At 45.9% G+C, this 18,041-nt stretch overlaps 1 protein-coding gene across 3 annotated transcripts in view; it reads right to left on the bottom strand.

Moving 5' to 3' along the window:
• Positions 1–18,041, bottom strand: part of LOC137562405 (uncharacterized) — a 428,020-nt gene that overhangs the window by 219,121 nt on the left and 190,858 nt on the right. The gene's annotated exons all lie outside the window — the stretch shown is intronic.

Here is an 18,041-nt window from a genome sequence, read left to right as displayed (position 1 = left end):
CAGGTTGGGGCCAGAGGATCAGCACCCTTTAGTTAAAGAGACACTGAAGCAAGACAAAATCTCACTTGTTCTCTTAATAATAGCAGGGGCATGTTTGCCCCTGCTAAACCGCCGCTATCCCGCCGCTCTAAGGGGGTCTCTTACCTTACAAATCCCCCCTGCAAAATCCACGACCAACTTGGTCGTAGATTTTGCTGCCCTGTGCGCTTCCTGGTGAGGCCAGGCTATGAGCCGCAGCCCTGCCTCACAGGCGTCTAGCGCTGCCTCTCCCCGCCCCTCTCAGTCTGCCTTCGCTGAGAGGGGCGGGGAGAGAGGCGCCGCTGATAGACGCCTGTGAGGCAGGGCTGCGGCTCGTAGCCCTGTCTCACCAGGAAGCGCTGCATGGGGGGATTTGAGACGTAAGGGACCCCCTTAGAGCGGCGTTATAGCAGGGGCAAACATGCCCCTGCTATTATTAAGAGAATCAGCGAGATTTATTCTCGCTTCAGATTCTCTTTAAGTAATGATGCTCCCCCTGACCCCCGCACCCACAGTAGCACACATTACAAACCTGCAATTTTAAAAAAGTAATAAAAACATTCACTGCACTTTACTATACACCTTAAAGGAATACTGTAGGGGGGTTGGGGGAAAATGAGTTGAAGTTACCCGGGGCTTCTAATGGTCCCCCGCAGACATCCTGTGCCCGCGCAGCCACTCACCGATGCTCCGCCCCCCGCAGACATTCTGTGCCCGCGCAGCCACTCACCGATGCTCCGGCCCCGCCTCCAGTTCACTTCTGGAATTTCAGACTTTAAAGTCAGAAAACCACTGCGCCTGCGTTGCCGTGTCCTCGCTCCCGCTGATGTAACCAGGAGCGTACTGCACAGGCCCAGTATGGTCTGTCTGTGCAGTACACTCCTGGTGACATCAGCGGGAGCGAGGACACGGCAACGCAGGCGCAGTGGTGTTCAGACTTTAAAGTCAGAAATTCCAGAAGTGAACTGGAGGCGGGGCCGGAGCATCAGTGAGTGGCTGTGCGGGCAAAGGATGTCTGCGGGGGACCAATAGAAGCCATGGGTAAGTTCAACTCATTTTCCCCCGACCCCCCCCCCTACAGTATCCCTTTAAAGTATACTAGAAACGAAGCATAGTTAGTGAATGTTTTAAACATACCTGGGGCTTCCTCTAGCCCCATGCGCACTTATTGCTCCCACGTCGCCGTCCTCAGTCTTCTGCTCCAGTACCGGGTCCCGTAACTTCAGCCAGTCGCGGACAGTGTGACCATGCGCAGTGCGCTCTCTCCAGCAGAGAATAGTACTACGCAGGCACAGCACTACTCTCAGCTGGAGAGAGGGCACTGCCCATGCGTAAAACTGTCTGCAACTGGCTGAAATGATGTGACCTGGTACCGAAGAGGGAGAAGAATGAGGACAGCGGCATGGGAGCAATAAGTGCAGATGGGGCTGGAGGAACATATGGGACCCGGTACTGAAGCTGGAGAAGGCGGAGGACATCAGCGTGGGAGTAATCCGTGTGGATGGGATTGGAGGAAGTTTTAGGACCCATTACTGGAGCAGGAGAAGACTGAGGACGGCGGCATGGTAGCAATCCAGACGGATGGGGCTGGAGGAAGTTATGGGACCCAGTATCGGAGCAAAAGGCTGAGGACGGCGGTGTGGGAACGTTCCCTGCGGATGGGGCTGGAGGAAGTTTTGGGACCCATTACTGGAGGAGGAGAAGACTGAGGACAGCGGCGTCGGTGCGATAAGTGCAGATGGGGCTGGAGGAAGTGACAGAACCTGGTACTGAAGCTGGAGAAAACTGAGGACAGCGGCGTGGGAGTAATCCGTGCAGATGGGGCTGGAGGAAGTTATGGGACCCGGTATCGGAGCAAAAGGCTGAGGACGGCGTGGGAGAGATAAGTGCAGATGGGGCTGGAGGAAGTTATGGGATACGGTCTCGGAGCAAAAGACTGAGGAATGGCGATGTGGGAACGATCCCTGCAGATGGGGCTGGAGGAAGCCCAAGGTATATATAAACCCTCCACTATGTTTTATCTCTGGTGGTGTGCATGAGGACTTATGACACATCATGCAGACACATCAGACAGGCACATGCATCACACAGACATCACACACACACAGACATCAGGACACATCACACAGACACACACGCTGCATTCATACAAGCAGAGCACCTCTCCTACAGCAGCACTGCGTTCTGCAGCCTGTCGCAGCTTCAGCTTCTCCACGTGTATCTCTCAGTCTCTCTCACTCCTTCGCCGGGGAAGAGCTCATTTTGGGGGGAGGGGTGCTGGGCATTCCTCTGAACACTGAACTGTATCAGTGTGTTAAGCTCAGCGCTGCAGTCGGGGCGGGGGAGACAGGGGGCTGTGTACATCCAGCAGAAGGGAGAACAGGCTGTAAACTTTACTCGTAGTTTATGCATTATGATTACATTGACCTGTTGTCTCCCCCTCTGCTCTTGTGGTTCAGTCCACAAAAAAAAAAAAAAAAACGGGCAGATACATTGCCGGAAAAACAATTTTTCCGGCAGCGGCTTTGTAATTAAAATTCCGGCCGGGCCGGGGAGATAACGGCCAGGTGGCAACCCTAGACGTGGCTGAAGATGCTGCTGGACCAGGAGGTGTTCCCATGACTCGGTTTCTTTTGGCAGAGGTAACAGATGGCATTGCTGGGATCAGAGGCACACAAATAAAAAAATGCCACACTGGTGAGCTTTTGAATGTCGGCATTCTGGTGGTGGCAACAGCAGGCATTGAAGGGCGTGTTGGCTGGCTGACACCAGGTGCCGATACCAGGGATGAGCAGAAACTACGCCAGTGCGAATTTCCGCATCGTAGTTCGCATCTACGCATCGTAGTTTGTAGGTGAAGTTTCAAAACTACGCTTATGAATGTACGCGTAGCGAAGTACAGCTACGCGTAGCTTACGACCACTATGCGTAGTTAACATGTGTATTGTGTAGTAAACCACGAATGCGTTACTCGCGTCTAATTTTCCGCGTGCGATTGTATGCTTACAAATTTACGCATTGGAAAGGGGAATGTTTGCATAGAAGAGTTCCCGGTATAAGCAATTAAAAAGGAATTAATGCGTAAAATTTTCTTCATTACGGGCATAAGCATCCGCTACGCTTCGCACTACGTGTAATTGTGTATTTTAACGCGTAATCTACGAAATGCATATGAAGTGAATATTTGATTTCGAAGCCGTAGTTTGGCGGAGTGTAATTGCGTAAAACTATACGTAGTTCCAGCGTAGCGAAGTTGGCTGACTACGACCATCCCTGGCCGATACATGCTGTCTGACAGTGCCACTAGCTCCTTGCGACAACCTCCCCCTGCTAGTTCCAATAACTTATCTACTCCTTCTCCTCCTCTCTGTCTCCCCATCTGAACTCCCCCACCCTGTTCTTCATGTCCTCTTGAGGGCACCCATGTGACATCCATGGACACAACGTCATCATCATCATCATCATCATCAACTGCTTCACTTGTATCAGACACTTCCAAATAGGCATCAACAACAGGTACTACATCCTCGTCATCCTCCTCACACCTTACGTCCATCTGTACACTGACGCCTGACTGAGACATATAACGTGGTGTGACATCCTCCTTATCTCCTTCATCTTCTGCCAATAAAGGTTGTGGATCCCTAAATGCATCATGTGTGAATAATTCCTTTGACATATCAAGTGAAGCAGCTGTGGTGCTAGTGGTGGTGGGAAGTTGTTGTTGTGGGGTGCCTGCAGCAGAGCAGGAGGAAGACAGTGCGTCAAGGAGGTTCCGTGCGGATGCTGTAAAAGATGGGATGTGCCGCGTAAGCCAGCCAACTGTGTCCTCTGAATTTTGGGGGTTGAGGGTACGTGCCCTCTGAACACTGCATTCTTCCAGGGCCGCAGGAAATCACAGCAGCACAACCTCGATGACATTTGGGTGTCCTGCCTCAGCCTGTCATTTTTTTTATTGGGGTTCTGTGCCTGCAACAAGTGAATAGTAATGCAGTGGAGGTGCTACTATACCTGCAACTGAATGTGGCAGCGACACTAGCAGTAGTGTACACGGCTCTGATTGTCAGTGGGCTGTGTAGTGTCACACACCGAGATACGCAACAGTTCAAACACAATACAGTGATAATAACAGATGCCCTGGAGCAGTAGTGGTAAAACTGTGCTTGTGTGTTATGTGACACACAATTCAATATCACTAGAAGTGGGCACAGGTGTGGCTCAGTTCCAGTGGGCTCTGTCTGTGATGCATAGTGAATTACCAGGTTTCTTTGAAGAAGTTTGAGTGCCTAGCACACAAATAACTATGCTGTGTTCCTTTTTTTCTCTGCCTGAAAGAGTTAAATATCAGGTATGTAAGTGGCTGACTCATTCCTGACTCAGACAGGAAGTGACTACAGTGTGACCCTCACTGATAAAAAATTCCAACTATAAAACACTTTCCTAGCAGGAAATGGTTTCTGAGTGCAGGAAAGAGATAGAAAGGGTCAATAGTTCATAGATTTTATCTCTGGCATACTTCAATGCATGTGTCATTGAGCAAAAACAATAAAACAGTTACAACTTGAAAAGTAGATTTAAACATACAATAAAACTGTGAAATATTTTATAAAGTCATTTTTAGGAGAAGGAAAATAGATACAGTAGTTTATTTCATTCTTATATTTTCACTTCGGGTGTCCTTTAAGCAAAACCAGCCCAATTTGCCACAAGATCAAACTATATCATCTATCTCATTTAGCCTTAATAAATAGGGAATGGGTGCAGAGATGGATTAAGATGAAATGAGGCCCTAGGCAAGGTAATAGACCCCTTGTGGTCCTTCTGGTAAGCTAAAGTGGAGAGAGGTCAGAGAAGGTGACTGGCGGGTCCCTTGACACCCACTAGGCCCCAGGCACCTGCCTAGGTTGGACGATCCTTCTCTGACTGGATGTCTTGTTTACATGAAAGCAGGGCCGGATTTACCATAAGGCACTGTAGGCACATGCCTACAGGCACCTGATGATAGAAAAGCAGCTCACTCTGCTCCTTGAGTGCCTTCCTTCCCTATGCAACTTAATACTAAGGGGCATCAGTAGATACCTATGACGGGCTAGGGTAGTAAGGGATAAGTGACAGCTGGGCCAGCCAGCACACTCGTGGTGTGATTCAGCGGGGTTTGTAGGCTCATGGCGGAGTCTAGGGTGCCAGGACTTCTGTGCCTATAGGCTCCTGTGATGTAAATCCAGGCCTGCATGCATGGAGGGCGGAGTCTAGGGTGCCAGGACATCTGTGCCTATAGGCTCCTGTGATGTAAATCCGGGCCTGCATGCATGGAGGGCGGAGTCTAGGGTGCCAGGACATCTGTGCCTATAGGCTCCTGTGATGTAAATCCGGGCCTGCATGCATGAAGGGCGGAGTCTAGGGTGCCAGGACATCTGTGCCTATAGGCTCCTGTGATGTAAATCCGGGCCTGCATGCATGGAGGGCGGAGTCTAGGGTGCCAGGACATCTGTGCCTATAGGCTCCTGTGATGTAAATCCAGGCCTGCATGCATGGAGGGCGGAGTCTAGGGTGCCAGGACATCTGTGCCTATAGGCTCCTGTGATGTAAATCCGGGCCTGCATAAAAGTCATTTGTATCTTTACATCTGATGCAGGAGTTCTTAATGCTTTACAAGCAGAAGGTGAGTATATCTGCAAAATAAGACTTCACAGAGACAAAGTAAAGGTATGAGAGAACATACAAAGACCTTTAACAAATATAAAATGAAAAGTGACCAGAGTTCAGGGACATTTAAAAACTGAGATTCTGACAGTCTGAGTCAAAAGAGGAACTGATATATAATTTCAGCAACCAATGTATGGGTAATGCTTATGTTAAAAAAAAAAAAAAAGATTTTTATTTCGAAATTTCAACTGAAAGATGAGTTCAAATATTAGTCACATTTTCCTTAGAATTGTCCTGCTGGTTTTGCACACAGAGAGCAGTGTGGGGTGTTCTCATGAGGAGGTTAAAAGGGCAGAGTTTGACCAAATTGCACAGCAGACAGAGAGGAATCATATGATCTTTGGCAGAGTGCAATGTTGTCCCTTTCTAACAAACAAATAGATCACATGCAACATGAATTGCAAGTAAAATGCAGTTTAACTACCTGGGGCCTGCCTAACGCCAATGGGCGTGGCCGTGGCGGCAGCCCCAGGACTGCCTTACGCCAATAACCAAAAAGTGGGCGGAGACAAATACGAATTTCACTGGGAAATGTAAACATGCAGCCATTCTTACACTGTTAATGGCAGGGTTCTCAAACTTTGCACAATTGGTCACTGGGTGACTGAGATCAGAGCAGGGACAAGGTCCTCCAGCACCCAAGGCTGAGACACCAAAGTGCGCGTCTCCATCCCTCCCACCTCAGCTGTCACACACTGATTGGTATTAGACTAAGAGGACCACAGGGCCCACAACCTCCCCAACACTTTAATCTCTAGTTATCTGGCTTGCAGTTACTGCCATGTATCCCCTTTTATTATTTCTTTCTGCTTCAAACACAATTAGGAATGACAGCTGAATGAATTCTGTGCCCCCTCCTACACTGCGCCTTGAGGCTGGAGCCTCTCCAGCCTATGCCTCGGCCCGGCCCTGACTGAGATTAATATTCTGAAAAGTGAGTGGAGCCTGCATAAGCCAATCAAAATTCACCTATTGATTTTCAAGAGGAAATATTTCATTGCTGTCATTCTTGCACTGTTAACCACCTGCCGACCGCCTTAAGCCGATGGGCAGCAGCAAGGGCTGGGCCCAAACGACCGCAATACGCCCATCGGCGGCAGGCGTGGCTGTGCGGCGATCGCATCATGCATGACGCGATCTGCCGCCAGCAACTGGCTCCGCCCACCTGGTGCGACAACCCGCCGGCCAATTAGCAGCGCCGGCGAGTTTCAAAAGTGCCAATCGCCCAATCAAAAGTGTATAATACACTTTGTTTATGTAACAAAGTGTATTATACAGGCTGCCTCCTCCTCTGATGGTCACTTCGTCGTGCGACCATCAGAGAGGACGGCAGCCCAGTAAGTACACACAAAAACACACACTTTGTCCCATACAGACCCCCCGATCGCCCACCCCAGCCCACAGAACCTCCCCTGACCACCCCAGCACACCACTGTTTGCACCCAAGCACCCACCTAAAAACCCATCAATCACTCCCTGTCACTAACTGTCAATGCTATCCCCTAGATTAGGTCCCTAACTGCCCCCTAGGGTCCCTTGATCACCCCCCCCCCTACCCCCCAGACCACCCCCCTGCATACTGTATACATCTGTATACATCTGCCTTACCCACTGATCACCTGTCTATCACCTATTTATCACCTGTCTATCACCCCTTGTCACCACCACCCATCAGAGCAGACCCTAAACTGTCCCTTGGGGGCACCTGATCACCCACCCAGACCCTCAGATTGCCCTCAGACATCCCTCCTGATAAGCTCCCCAGTGCATTGTTTACATCTATTCTCCACTGTAATCACTCACTGATCTCCCATCGTCACTCCCTGTGTCTGCCACCCATCAGATCAGGACCCAATCTGCCCCGTGCGGGCACCTAATCAACCCCCCCGCCCTGTGATTGGCCTTTGATTTGTTGTGATTGCTCTGTGATTGGCTGTGATTGGCCTGTGATTGCCCTGTGATTGGCTTTGCTTGGCCTCTGTGATTGGCTTTGATTGTCCCGTGATTGGCTTTGATTGTCCCGTGATTTGAGTGCCCTGTGATTGGCCTGTGATTGCCTTTGATTACCTTTGATTATCTTGTGATTGGCTTTGTTTTCTCGTGATCACTGCAAAAACCACTGTACAATAGCTGTGGCACTGTAAAGATCAGTTGTTTTTTTTTTTTTTTCAAAACTCAGTGACCACAGCTTTCTGCTCCTCAAGTACTCCCTTTTGCTAGGTAGGCGCTCTTTTTCCTGGGTAGTGTCAGTGGAATACCCCCTAAATTTAGCAGTCCACCATGGCAAGAAAGAGGCATTCCGATGATGAGGCGTACAGGTACATGGCCCAGTCTGATGAGGACGATTGGGATGCCTCATTCGTTGAATCTTCTGGGTCAGAGTTTGAACCTGTAGAGAGCAGTGGCTCACTGACCGATAGCGATGACGAGGTTGAGGTCCCGGCTAGAGCCAGGCGTACCACACCCCATGTTGTTGGACCTCAGGTGGCGCAGGATCAGCCTCAAGGGTAGCAGAGTGGTGCTAGTGCTGGTTTGAGATATCATGGTGTGGCAGGCACCAGCAGCACAGCATCTCCTGGACTTAGCACCAGTGCTTCCTTATACCCTGGTGAAGTGGCGAGCACCAGCATGGAAGTTGAAACTGGTTCAGTGGAACGTGCAGTAAGATCCCAGTCGCAGCCACCAAGAAGACGGGCCCGTACTACCCCTAGTTTACCAGAGGTGCTGGCAAATCCTGATCGGCATTTTCCTGATTCCGCCCGTACTGCGCCCTTTCACTGCCCAGTCTGGAGTCCAAGTGGAGACAGATAATCTAGGATCGGTCCTAGACTTTTTCTATCTGTTCATCACCCAGGATCTCTTAGACTTAAGGTAGCCATACACTGGTCGATTTGCCATCAGATCGACCAGCTGACAGATCCCTATCTGATCGAATCTGATCAGAGAGGGATCGTATGGCTGCCTTTACTGCAAACAGATTGTGAATCGATTTCAGCCTGAAACCGATCACAATCTGTTGAGCTGCTCCTGCCGCCTGTGCCCCCTCCCGTATACATTACCTGACGCTGGCTCCCGGGCGTCTTCTCCACGCTGCACCGCACCGCTCTGTTCTTGCTCCATCTTGGCGCTTCCTGTGTCACTCCGTGACCAGGAAGTTCAAATGGAGCGCCCTCTATTTGAACTTCCTGGTCACTGCAGTGACACAGGAAGCGCCGGGATGGAGCCGGAACAGAGCGGTGCAGCGCGGAGAAGACGCCCGGGAGCCAGCTTCAGGTAATGTATACCTGATCGGATCGGCCGCCGCTAGCGACGCGCACCCTACCCGCGGGCGATCGAGGGTAATTTCCCACACGGCGCGATCGACGGACCGATCCGATTTCGGGAGGAAATCGGATCAGCGGGTGCGTTTAGCGCGAACGATTGGCAGCAGATTCGATCCCAGGATCGAATCTGCTGTTGAAACGGCCGCGAATCGGGCCAGTGTATGGCCACCTTTAGTCGTGGCAGAGATCAACCGTAAGGCCACACAATATATAACCGCCAATCCAAATAACTTCCTTGCCCAGCCTTTTCGGTGGAAACCAGTCCAAGTTTCCGAAATAACATTTTTTTTTGGGCCTTCTACTTCGCATGGGACTAGTAAAACAGAATTTGTTGCGGTCTAATTGGTCTATGGACCCAGCACATCACGTTCCCTTGTACTCTGCTGCCATGTCCAGGACACGATTTGAGAACATCCTGCGCTTCCTGCACTTCAATAACAACTAAACCTGTCATCAACATGACCACCCTGCTTATGACTAGCTCCACAAAATTCAGCCCCTCATAGACCACCTGTCATCCAGATTTGCAGATGCTTATACCCCTTACCAGGACATCTGCGTAGACGAGTCCCTCATACGTTTTACCGGGCGCCTTCGCATCGAAAAGTACATCCCAAGCAAGCGCGCCCCCGTATGGGGTGAAACTGTATAAGCTCTGTGAAAGGGCCACAGGCTATACATCTTATTTTAGGGTCTATGAGGGAAAAGACTCAAAATTGGAGCTGGTTGGATGCCCTGACTACCTGGGGAGCAGTGGAAAGGTTGTGTGGGACTTGGTGTCACCCTTGTTCCAGAAGGGGTACCATCTTTATGTGAACAATTACTACTCAAGTGTGGCCCTCTTTCAGCACTTAAAAATAGAACAAATCCGATGCTGTGGCACCGTGCGGCCTAGTCGCCGGGGCTTCCCCCAATGGCTCATTAACACCAGACTTGAAAGGGGGCAGAGGGCCGCCTTGTGTGCTGACGACCTGCTCGCGGTGAAATGGTAGGACAAGAGGGACGTTTACTTTCTGTCCACCATTCACGTAGACACGACAGTCGAAATTCATTGGCGAACTGAGGTCATTGAAAAACCCCTTGTCGTCCACGAGTATAATACTAACATGGGAGGGTGGACTTCAATGACCAGAGGTTAGCGCCCTATTTAATTTCCCTGAAAACTGGTATAAAAAAGTGTCTTTTTACCTCATTCAATTGGCAATTTACGACAGCTTTGTTCTCTACAGTAAGGCTGGGAGAACTGGATCGTTTCTTCAATTTCAGAAACAGATCGTTATGGAACTCCTGTATCCAGGAGGTGCCGTGGCCCAACCCCCAGATGCAACTAGCCGGCTGCATGGACGGCATTACGCCTAACAAATTCCAAGTACCCCAGGTCACCGCATCCAAAGAAAACGTTGTCGTGTCTGCAGCAGGGCTGGAATAAGGTGGGACACCACTGTTTACTGTCCCACCTGTCCTGACCAGCTTGGCCTATGCCTAAGGGAGTGTTTTGAGAGATACCACGAGCAAGTACACTATTAGAGAGTAGGGAACTCCAGACACAGCGGTAGGCACACAAGGGTCTCTCAGTGCTATTTCACACTGCTGCGATGCGTTAGGGCAAATTGCCTAGCAAAAGTCACACTTTGCGGTCCCCCCCTACATCGGAAGTGCTTGACTTAACACTAGTGCATGCCTACGTTACTGCGTGGCTTCTGCTGCAATTTAGGTCAGCCCGGAAGTCATGTTAGTCTATGGCGACGCAGTTCATTACTAGGCCGAATGCTACTCTTGTGGTATTGCCTGAAGGTCTGTTTTTGGCAATACGGTGCAGCGGGCTTAACCCACCGGATATGCCAATATGCAGTGTGAAACCAAACATCTGGTTTCAAGAGACCCTAATACACAGGGCTGCCAGAAACCTCTCCTTTCACTTGGGACAAAATGCGTAATGTACTTCGCCACAACTATGCGATTTACACTTTGCACATTGTCCCATGAGGGTGGAGAGGTTTGGCCTCGGAAGGTAAGTTAAAAAAAAAAAAAAAAAAGGTGAGCAAAAAAGCTAATGTTTGGTTCACAATATCAAGGTTTTGTTTGAAGAAGTTTATAAATGTAAATGGAGTTATTGCTTTGCTGCTTGCTTGTTTTTTTTTTTGTTTGTTTGTTTGTTTTTTTGTTTTTTTTTTCCATCCATTACCCTTCCAGGTGGACCGAGCGACCGACCAACCAGCTGAAGCACTGATGGTGCATCCTGACAGAGCATTGCACGTCTGTTGGGTTACACAAAATGTGCATGCTTCGCCGCAGGACGAGATTTCTCCTCCGCAGTAAAAAAGATACGTTTGCCGAGGCATATGAGCTGAGGGGCAGTGTTGGAGTTCCTATGCTTTGGCAAGCACTTTGTATAAAAAAAGAACTCTGGCAATGATTTGTTCAATCCCCTCGATCAATGTGAATGGATAAATCGGGTTTGCCAGGGCATACGAGCTGAGTGGGTGGACGTTTTTGGGTGGCAGCTCCTATGTCCTGGCAGACGCCTTACCCCTTCCCCTTTTTTTCACATTTTTTGGCAGATATTTTTTCATCCACATTGATTGTTTGATTGTTTGATGGTCATTTTTCCTTTCAGCCCAGAATGCATTACCCATATGCCCAATATAAGGAGTATAGCAGAAACTCCTAATACTGGCCATACATGTAATGATTGCAGAGACCCTAAAATGCCAGGACAGACCCCACGAATGATGCCATTTTGGAAAGAGGACACCCGAAAGTATTCCGTGAGGTGCATGGTGAGTTCATAGAAGATTTTAATTTTTGTCACAATTTAGCAGAAATTGTTTTTTTTTTTCACGAAATGACATTTTCCGCTAACTTGTGACAAAAAATAAAATTTTCTATGAACTCACCATGGCCCTCATGAAATACCTTAGCGTGTATTCTTTCCAAAATGGGGTGATTTGTGGGGTTTGTTAACTGCCCTGGCAAGTGGGGGGGGGGTGCTAAATTGTAAGCACCCCTGTAAAGCCTGAAGGTGCTCATTGGACGTTGCAAAAAAAGTGCCACACATGTGGTATTGCCGTACTCAGAAGAAGTAGTATAATGTGTTTTGTGGTGTATTTTTACATATACCCATGCTGGGTGGGAGAAATGTCTCTGTAAATGACAATTTTTTTATTTTTTTACACACAATTGGCCATTTACAGAGATATTTCTCCCACCCAGCATGGGTATATGTAAAAATACACCCCAAAATACATTATACTACTTCACCCGAGTACAGCGATACCAGCACTTTTTTGCACCCTAACTGCTCTAAGGGGTCCAAAGTCCAATGAGTACCTTTAGATTTTATTTTTTGTCACAAGTTAGGGGAAAATGACACTTTGTGAAAAAAAAACAATAAAAATCAATTTCCTCTAACTTGTGACAAAAAAATAAAATCTTCTATGAACTCACCATACTCCTAACGGAATACCTTGGGGTGTCTTATTTCTATAATGGGGTCATTTGTGGGGTTCCTATACTGTCCTGGCATTTTAGGGGCCCTAAACCGTGAGGAGTAATCTTGAAACCAAATGTCTCAAAATGGCCTGTGAAATCCTAAAGGTACTCATTGGACTTTGGACCCCTTAGCGTATCTAGGCTGCACAAAAGTGTCACACATGTGGTACCGCCGTACTCAGGATAAGTAGTATAATGTGTTTTGGGTTGTATTTTTTACACATACCCATGCTGGGCGGGAGAAATATCTCTGTAAATGGACAATTGTGTGTAAAAAAAATTAAAAAATTGTCATTTACAGAGATATTTCTCCCACCGAGCATGGGTATATGTAAAAATGCACCCCAAAACACATTATACTACTTATATAAGTATATCTCTGTATATCTCTGTATATCTCTGTATATCTGTATATCTATCTCTGTATATCTCTGTAAATGGACAATTGTGTGTAAAAAAAATAAAAAATTTGTCATTTACAGAGATATTTCTCCCACCCAGCATGGGTATGTGTAAAAATACACCCCAACACACATTATACTACTTCTCCTGAGTATGGCAATACCACATGTGTGGCACTTTTTTTCAGCCTAGGTGTGCGCTAAGGGGCCCAAAGTCTAATGAGCACCTTTAGGCTTTACAGGGGTGCTTACAATTAGGCACCCCCCAAAATGCCAGGACAGTAAACACACGCCACAAATGACCCCATGTTGGAAAGTAGACACTTCAAGGTATTCAGAGAGGAGCATGGTGAGTCCGTGGCAGATTTCTTTTTTTTGTCGCAAGTTAGCAGAAATTTAATTTTTTTTTTTTTTGGTCACAAAGTGTAATTTTCCACTAACTTTTGACAAAAAAATAAAGTCTTCTATGAACTCACCATGCCTTTCGGTGAATACTTTGGGATGTCTTCTTTCCAAAATGGGGTCATTTGGGGGGTATTTATACTATCCTGGAATTCTAGCACCTCATGAAACATGGCAGGTGCTCAGAAAAGTCAGAGATGCTTCAAAATGGGAAAATTCACTTTTGACACCATAGTTTGTATAATTGCTATAACTTTTACCCAAACCAATAAATATACACTGAATGTTTTTTTTTTTTTTTATTTTGTCCAATAAATTTGGACAAAAATGTATACAGAAATGTTACTTTATTTGACAAATTTTATCACAGAAAGTTAAAAAAAAGTCATTTTTTGACAAAATTCATGTCTTTTTTGATGAATATAATAAAAGCTAAAAATCGCAGCAGCAATCAAATAGCACCAAATGAAAGCTGTATTAGTGACAAGAAAAGGAGGGAAAATTTATTTAGGTGGTAGGTTGTATGACCGAGCAATAAACCGTGAAAACTGCAGTGGTCTGAATGGAAAAAAAAGCTCTGGTCCTCAAGGGGCGAAAAGACTGTGGTCCTTATGTGGTTAATGGCACAAGCCTCAAACCGGGTACAGTTGGTCTTTGGGTGACTGGGGTTCAAATTCAGAAAAGGAGGTGGAGCCGCAAATAGCCAATCAGATTTGTCTTATTTTAATGAAAATTATTGATGACAAAGACTTACAAACTTGGTCATTAAGTAATTGTGTGTTAAGGTTAGAAAAAGGGGCCATAGCGAACACCAGCCAAACACATAATTAGGCAATGCCGGGTCATCGGTGGGCGGAGAAAAACACAAATTTCACTGGGAAAATGTAAACTGCAGCCATTCTTACACTATTAATTGTAGTGTTCTAAAATTTTGCACAGTTGGTCACTGGGTGACTGGGATTAATATTAAGAAAAGTGGGTGGAACCTACAAAAACCAATCACAATTCACCTATTGATTTTCAAGGGGAATATTTAATTGCTGACATTTTTGCACTGTTAATTTGGCACAAGCCTCAAACCTGGTAGAGTTGATCATTGGGTGACTGGGGTTAAAAATTGAGAAATGGGGTGGAGCGGAAAATACAAAATACAAGGTAAATAAATCAGCGCTTATCAGGTTTGTCGAGGGAGGATTCCAGGACACTTCGGGGGAGCCAGCGCTGGACTGCCTGCAGCTACAGGGGGGGAGGAGGAAGCCTCATTGGGACCCTGAGGCTTCCCCCTCCCGAGGTGACTACCCCCAGGGGTACTTTTTTTGTTACAGGTTCTCTTTAAAATGATTTGGGATTGAGTGGTCTATTTCTGCTTTTCTAATATTATAAACATGTTCGTATAGTCTCCAGCAAGGCTTGGTGTACAGAGGCGCCAGAGTAGAATAAAAACGTTTAAAAACCGTCTAAAAGAGGGGGATGTTCAGGTGGACTTACCTCCCTCAAAAATATAAAACTCAATTGAGTCACAATATATCAATACAAAAATATTTTATTGAACTCCACTTAGTGCAACGCGTTTCGCAGGTGTGGTCCTGCTTCATCAGGCAAACAGGAGTATAACTATAAAACAAACAGAAATATATACAAACATAATGACCCATATAAATAGCTTAAAATAAAGGCGCAGTTTAAAAACATAAGAAGACATGATAAAATTGTAACATTTTTGGTCGCAGTGTAGTAAAAACTCGCTCTGTCTAAAAATTGCATCTAATTGATCATAAAATATGCAAAAGAATCCAAAGTGTACACAAAAGTTAATAAATATCCATAGTTGTCAATTGATATGCTAAAGTTCATCAGCTTACAGATTAAAGGATAGTCAGTTTAGTAAGTATAACATATAGTACTATTTTATGGCCCTAGAGCTTACTTGCAAGAAGAATTACTAACAGTCTAAACTGATATAATAAAATTTAGACTACTCAACAATACCGACCATTACACACCCCTCGACTATGACCCTACCCTGGAATATAACAACAAACTAAAAACTTTCATCAATACAGCATATCTCAACGGCATTTTAACCAAAAACGAAAGAGCATTTATCATAAACCAACACCCCAAGATACCGTTTTTCTATTACTTACCTAAAATCCACAAAACACTCAACAAACCACCAGGTCGACCGATCATCTCCGGAATAGAATCAGTCACCAGTAATTTATCTCAGTTCCTAGACAAACACCTACAAACCCACGTACAGACCCTTCCCTCATACTTAAAAGATTCACAACATCTCATCCATCTACTGAAAGATATAAACTGGCAATCAGACTACATATGGTTGACTTGCGATGTAACCTCATTATATACCAACATACCGCACCCCTTTGGACTCACAGCACTAGAATTCTTTTTAAGGAGCAATCCCAACATGCCAACAGCACAACAAGCTTTTTTGATAGGTTGTGCTGAGTTCATATTGAAGCACAATACTTTTGCTTTTTCAGATAAATTTTATCATCAACAAACAGGTACAGCTATGGGAAGTTCTTTCGCACCCTCCTATGCCAACCTAGCAATGGGCTATTTAGAGTATTTAAAATTCACCCATAACAACCCCTTCTCCTCCAATATAATCTTCTACCGTCGATACATTGATGACCTGATATTCATTTGGCAAGGCGATCCATCACTTATAACCCTGTTTGTAGAATTTTTGAATATAAACCCAGCAGGACTACAATTCACCTCCCAATACAGCCACACTTCCATAGAATACCTCGATCTCATCCTGTTTACCGATTCAAATATCATCAAGACCAAAACACACTTCAAGAAAGTCGACGCTAATAATTACATTCATTTTGACAGTCATCACCACCGCCCCTGGACCACCAACACTCCATACAGCCAATACAGACGAATATTTCGCAACTGCACAGATAGGAAAGATTACAATGAACAATCAAAAACACTCACAGAAAAATTCAGAGAACGCCGATATCCACGTAAACTAATCAGAGATGCCAAACACAGAGCCACCATCCCCAACCCACCACCCACATCACAACCTACTCAAACAACCACCTCCTCCGCCCTCTTTCCAAGATTCATTACAAAATTCAGCTCCCAACATAAGACCATCAGAACCATACTCAAATCTAGATGGGAAATACTGCTACAGGACCCTTATCTAGTGAAAACTATTCCCAAGAATCCCACATTAACCTTTAGGAGAGCCCCCAATCTCCGAAACCTACTGGCCCCAAGTAGATTAAAGAACCCTCCTTCCAACACCCCAGGACAATCTACCAATCTCTCACGCCCAGGATCTTATACCTGCAAAAAGCCCCGTTGCCAAGCTTGCACTTTCATTACACAAACAGACACTTTCCAATCATTCATAACCAATACCCAGTACACAATAAAACAGACTATAACATGCGAAACAAGGAATGTAATTTATTTAATTTCATGCCCGTGTAAGTTACAATATATCGGACGTACTACCCAGACCACCAGGAGCCGCATTGGGCAACACAAGAGAAATATAATCAACAACTATGCACTGCACAGCGTGTCTCGCCACTTTGGTACCCATCACCTCAAAAACCCCCACTTGTTCACGATCACCCTAATAGAAGCCCTACCCACTAATACCACCAATGCTTTTGAGATATTGCGGCATAGGGAGATGTACTGGATCCAGATTCTGAAGACCTTAGTACCCATGGGGTTAAATGAGGTTCTTGAGAAAATCTTCTGATCCAACCCCCCATCTAATTCTATAAAATACCTGATTTTTAGTACTCACAATTTTATACTGTTTTAATGGTCCTCTCTTTTACTTTATGATCTTATCTTCTCCCATTTAATCTGTTTAATAATATTTTATATAATTTTATAATTGCCATTTTAACTTGTGTTTGATTCTTATGTTGCTTGTATCAAATTCAGAGCTTTTAGTATCACTTTTATCCAGCATTGTACATAACCTGGGCTATCATATATACTTTCACCACTAGATGGTGACACTGTTATCTGATCACCCCAAAAACTGGTGTTAACAATATATAGTCTCTTCTGATCTATTAGTTTACTAGCAGTTTCACAAATAATGCAATATGACATCTTTTTTCATTCAATATATATATATAATTTTTTTTTTTTTTTATTATTTTTTAACAACGAATACCAGTGACTAGTCCTTACATAGATACTGCCCACTCGCAGACATAGGCGTATCTAGGTAACATAGCGCCTATGGCAAACACTAAAATTGCGCCCCCTCACCGTTTCTCCCAAGCAACAGCATTCTGCCTAACCGGTCCTGGGCAGAGCAACCAAGACTACGACATCCATTCCACCTGCCATCCAACCTTAACACAAAAAAAATGAGAGGGGGGCCCAGACTATTTCCTTCCTCCCTCTACTGTGGGGGTCCTCTCCTGTGCTTTCCCTTCCACCGTCATCTCCTTCCCCATACACTTGAAGACAGGCACATCTTCGGTGCAAGATTTTCATACTGCTGAAGCTTTCCCCTTACAACACTGGGCCCACCTTGTGTCCTGATCTCTGACACCTGATTGCAAGTTTTCACACATGTTGAGAGAGAACTCTGTGAACCAAGGAGCAGAGATAAGAGACTGCAGCATACTAGATCTAAGAGCTGACCTAATGCTGGATAGGTAAGCTC

The sequence above is a fragment of the Hyperolius riggenbachi genome, chromosome 1, assembly GCF_040937935.1.
Source record: "Hyperolius riggenbachi isolate aHypRig1 chromosome 1, aHypRig1.pri, whole genome shotgun sequence".
NCBI lineage: Eukaryota > Metazoa > Chordata > Amphibia > Anura > Hyperoliidae > Hyperolius > Hyperolius riggenbachi.
Note: the sequence above shows the minus strand (reverse complement) of the source record. Positions and strands in the feature narration are given on the sequence as shown.